The sequence below is a fragment of the Gymnoscopelus braueri genome (genome assembly GCF_963280865.1).
Source record: "Gymnoscopelus braueri genome assembly, chromosome: 2".
Taxonomy (NCBI): Eukaryota; Metazoa; Chordata; class Actinopteri; order Myctophiformes; family Myctophidae; genus Gymnoscopelus; species Gymnoscopelus braueri.
In genome coordinates this window covers 18,486,231-18,491,811 of record NC_137604.1, presented here as the reverse complement: position 1 = coordinate 18,491,811, position 5,581 = coordinate 18,486,231, and the positions used below count along the sequence as shown (strand labels likewise).

At 41.1% G+C, this 5,581-nt stretch overlaps 1 long non-coding RNA gene across 1 annotated transcript; it reads right to left on the bottom strand.

Annotated features, from left to right (window-relative positions):
• Positions 1–238: 238 nt before the first annotated feature.
• Positions 239–1,204, bottom strand: LOC308102764. The gene is made up of 3 exons (XR_013934690.1): positions 1,085–1,204; positions 923–963; positions 239–373 (listed from the first exon to the last, which is right to left on the bottom strand). It is a non-coding gene; the product is annotated as an uncharacterized lncRNA (long non-coding RNA).
• Positions 1,205–5,581: the final 4,377 nt, after the last annotated feature.

The following is a 5,581-nucleotide window of genomic DNA, read 5'->3' as shown; positions in this document are numbered from 1 at the left end:
AATACAGCACTGAGCGCACTGGCCAATACAAACTAATAGGCGAGTGCGCTCCGGTGTGCAATATCCGAACGCACCCTATATATATATATATATATATATATATATATATATATATATATATATATATATATATATATATTGTTACTATTATTATTATTATTATTATTATTATTATTGACTGAACTTACATTTTGTGAACTCAGTCATACAGTCTGGGAGCTGAGCCCCACAGAGTAGATAGCAGTGGACACTATTGTCTAACACCAGCATACACAGTCTCATTCTCCATGTTGTTACTCTGTGTCTGCAGCCTCGTTTGTCTCTTCTTGCTGAAACTGACAGCAGCATAATGGAGGTTGACTTCATCCTGGGCCTTGTATTAAAAACAAAAACAAAAATAATAATAAATATAGCTGCAAGCAGCGATAATACGGGGCCAGGGAATGCAGAAAGTAATAATAAAGTATAATAATAAAGTAATATGCACAATAAGCCATAGAAACATAGAAGACTGAACTTGAGAAAAAGAAAACCATGCAATTAACATGAGCATTTTAAACCCTCACTAACCCTAACCTCAGTAAAACTATGCCTACCCCTAACCTCGAGAAATACTATGTGTAAGCCTAAGAATGCCAAATCATGATCACCTCAACACATTGTTGGGGATAGGGATCGAAACTGCGACCTACGGACTCAAAGGCTGCCTATGTTCTCATTGAGCTAGATATATGTATGCACGGTTAAGCCAGAACTGCAAAAAGTGGCAGAAGAATCGGACGAATAATGCCAATATCAAAACGGAGCCATGCTGGCAGCCTGGCCCCATAATAATCATGATCAGGAGACCATGGTGTTGGCATCGTGGCGGTGGGAAAACCTTAGAAGAGTTTAGGTCAAATAAATAATAAATAAAACCTACCCCTGTGTTTGTAGGAGACATGGAGGAACCAAAGGAATGTCCTAAAACAAATATATATATACATAATAATAAATATACATGAAGTTATGGACCTTCACCATCTGCTCTACAGCACCAGTGTTACAATAATCCTCAAATCTAAACGCTTTGGAACTCACTCACCACTATGAATAGATGTTTCCCGTTTCAACTTGTAGTTGATGGAAGACAAGACAATAACCAGGATGATGCAAATGACCAGTGCCACGCCCAGGAAACACACCAAGGAAAGCATTGTCCTGTCTGTAGAGGTTTAGATATAGACATTAAGCTGCATTATCACTATTCCAGGGATACTGTAGCCTGGCATTGCCAGACTGATCACGTTGGATCACTCGGAAGTTGTGAGTGATCTCACGTGATCAATCACCGAACGCCAGGCCAGGGATACTGTACTGTATACAATATGCATTACTTTGACATAGGCCCATGTTAGAGTACTAGATCAGTAGTTCTCAAAGTTTAAAATTCCAACGACCAGAGTTACAGACCCGTAACTTCTCAAGGGCCCCTGGGGGTCCCTGGACCCAGTTTGAGAATCGCTATATTGGATGAAAGGTGCTGAGAATAATATAGTGATTACCTGTACCACCAACATTTAGCTTATTTCCATTTCCATGCAGTATTCCCCCACATGAGACCGCAGTATAGTAAGTACCAGCAGTGTGGACGATGCAGTTCAGATTCACAGAGTCTCCAAGCTGGACGGACTTCTCTGGAGGCTGCAGGACAATCGCTTGGATGCTGGATGAGGAACCTTTAACACGGAGCATGATTCCTTCTTGGAACTGAATTTCAGAATAAACTGCCATCCCACAGTAATACACTGCAGAGTCTGACATTTGCACATCTGAGATTGTGAGATGATTTGTTCCTTTTTCAGGGACCACAGAGAAACGGGAATTGTTCACAAATTTCTCTGACAAAGTAGCTTCGCCATTGTACTTGTTCCGGGAGAGTAACGGCTCAGGTTTATCTCCAAAACTTTGCTTGTACCAGTGGAAGCTCCTACTGACGTCATCGTGATAGAAACAATGCAAAGTCACACTTTCTCCAACACCGGCCATTATGAAACCCTTCTTCTGTTCTAGCACTGATAGCTGAGTAAAATGAACTGGAAACAGAAATATAGAAATATATTAAAAACACATTATTTTAAGAATAAAATGTTTGTTACACTTATAGGTTAAATAATTATAGTATTGTACCTTCATTCCATAGAAGTAGACACATTAGATGCAGGATGATCGTTGATGCTGCCATCATCTTCAAGTTTGTCTGTTGAGTGGAAACAGATTACGGACATAGAACACATCCTAAGAGATGTGGCAGTTTGTGATAGGCCAAACTGTGTTGCTATTACATGACTTCTAGGTATAGCGTGACAATACAGGGGGGAGGTTATGTGTGGTTAGGCTCATATGCGGGCAGTGGATATAACAAAGTGTCTGCACCATCTAAACTAAAGTATGCACAGTATAAGTATAACATGCACAGTATACAATACATTGCTGCTATGCTCAGGCACCTTAGTTTAGTTTTTTTTTAGTTTTTACTATCTCAGGTAATTTGTAAATATGTAGATAACTTGTCTGCCTGTTGCTCTCTTGTTTTGATCTCCTTCCCACTTACCCCCCACCCTCTTCTTCTCCCCCCCCCCTCTTCTTTCTATGGAAACTAACGTTGCGATGGGAACGATGTACAAAAAAGAATTTCACCCACTCTTTTACCTTGTAAACCTGTGATGTGACAATAAAACTGATTCTGATTCTGATTCTGATTCTGAAAGGAAACAATAATTCACCCAGCCCCCTATAATTCTTTTCCATCTTGATTTTACCTAACCTTTGTCAAATACATACATTTAGTCAAGGACACCATTATGTTTCAGTCAACTCAATTAACAAACTAACTTCTTATTAATGCATAGTGACACGGCATAATAGCAATAGGCCCTCACATACATCACATACAGTGCAAAGAACTAGTGCATGACATTCTATACTTTTAGTAGTGTATATTAATGATAAGAATATGAATTGCAGAAATACATATTACGAGTAGAATGCCTTTTCCGAGACCCAGGAGGCCAAAGGGCAGGTAGCTCAAAGTAAAAAGCTCAACTGTACAGACAAATGTGATTCTTAGCACAGGGGCTCCTCAGAGCTGCGTGTTCAGCCGCTTCCTGTACTCCCTGTTCACTCACGACTGTCTGTGTGGCCCATGCTCAAATGGCATAAATGACATTTGTGGTCATTGGCCTGATTACAGACAATGATGAGACGGCTTACACAGAGAGGAACATCATGGTGTCAGGATAATAATGTCCATGTCAGTAAATAATAATATTGCTGATGTAGAGATCGATGTTGTTGGAAGATAGTTCATAGTGCAGGGTCTTATATTGGTGTGGCTCTCATGTGGATCTTAGATTGCAGTGGCCTGTGCATGACAGTTATCTATGACTTATCTATGACGTGTGTGACTCCATATATTGGGATAGGTTTCAGTCCAATCCACCCGTCACTGAATTCCATTATAAAACTAGAAAAGTGCACTCCTTGGAGTGCAGATCTCCGACAGGCCGGGTTGCCTACCCAGGGCTGTGTCAGTTGTGTGATTGCAGCCGTCAGGACAAGTGGAAGCTTCAGGGGAAATAGAGTTTGCCAGTCAGCTAGCTGTAACACTGTTTTATGGCTGGCACAGCTTAGCTAACGTACTTGCTATGGCTCTTTTTTTGTACACTCAATACTTGGAAGAGGTACAAAAATGTGAGTGACTGTCGTCGTCTTGCAAAAGAAAAAAACACGTTTATTACACAGGAAACATGGTCTGTACATCACACCTCACAACATCACACCTCACATTTGTATCCTACCCCCCCCCCCCCCTTCCCCTCCAATGTGAGAAAGAGAGAGAGAATGTTTAAAAAGGTGACGGGTCATTGTATGGTATTCATCGTCATCGTCATCATTATTATTATCTTGTTGTTACAGTACATTGTAATTGTTATCGTTAGCACAGTCTTGTGGAGCTACTTGTACTGCTTGTATGAGTGAGTAACAAATTGCTCAATGGCGCTGACAGGAGTTTGCCTCTAACATGCATGTCTTTTAGTGTGGGAGGAAATTCAGGTGAACATGAGAGAACATACACACATAGCTTCCTTGCTCTGAGGGAACAGTAACCACTGAAGCCATGCAACCCCTTGGCATTTCATTAATATTTTTGCATATTAATAAACTTAAGTACTTAACTCAAAATCAAGCTACCCTGACTTTGATGGGACCCCCAAAGAAGAGTCACGTATAGAAACTAGGAACGTTCCACTCTGTCAGGAAACCAAGAACAAGTTTATTACACAGGAAACATGGTCTGTGCATCACACCTCACATTTTTATTCTCACACACCTCAATGGACACTTTTTTTTAAAGTCATGCCTAAAGTAGACGAACCCTTGAAAAACAACAATTCACATCATGAATCTTTCCACACTAATTCAAGCCCGGTCCCTCTGCGTATGGACTACTACATCAGAGCCAAGCAGTTGTCCAATTCTCTCCCAACTTGCTACAAAAATAGCTCATGGCTCTGCCTAAATTAGCATCTACTTTTCCACCTTCGTCGTACATTGCACAATGTACCGTCTATATGAAAGTTAGAAAAAAAATTGGCAATAAGCACCGAAAGTGGTCTGACGTAATTTACGTTACAATTTTAGCCCCTCCCCTTTTCACTGGACGCAAGCAGGTTGACAGGTTGTATTTTTCCACGGAGACAATTGCACCCAGTGTTTCTGTGAGTGAAACAAGCGACCAGGTCTAAGAAAACAAGCCCAACAGAAGCAACCAAATAAGCCCAAAATCGCTTATAATAAAAAGACCTGGCAACACTGATTCTACCAGGTTCCAGTGTTGCCAGAGACGTAATATACGTCACGATTTTGCAAAACAGATCTACAAGCTAACAGCGTGTCGCGAGCGTGACACGTTGTTACCTTGAAGATCTGTTGTTTCCATCGGCCCCACCCCCTTTGAGTAATCTGATATCCAGATACTCTGGTAGTACTTTTCCACTTAAACAGTGCATGCGAGAGAGAGAGAGAACACACAATATTCACAGAGAGAGAAACAACAACACGGTCGGACAAACTTTCAAATCAATGGCAGTTTATGGTCTAATGTGCAAATATATGGTGGACATGGACACAATTAACTTCAGGTTTCACCGCGATCTGTTGTTCTCTAAACACACCACCATGGGACCACCCAAAAAAAATCCAGAAACGTGTGGCTCGAACAACAGCACCAGCAACAGGTAATTATTGAATGTAGTCGCCTTATTTCCTTTACTTGCTAACACATTGCGCTCATTACAGCCTGTTGCATCTCTGTGTGTGTGCGTGTGCGCATCTCTCTCGCTGTGTGTGTGTGTGTGTGTGTGTGGGCGTGCGTGTGCACACGTGCGCAAGCGCACGCACTACACAGTACAGTAAATGTGCCATTGTATCATTGTATTGTATTTTATGCTTCTAAACCAATTAGAGTTGGGTGTAGGGATGACCATGATCAAATTCGAAAATCTGACAGCCCTGGGGAATATTTTTTTATTATTCGCCT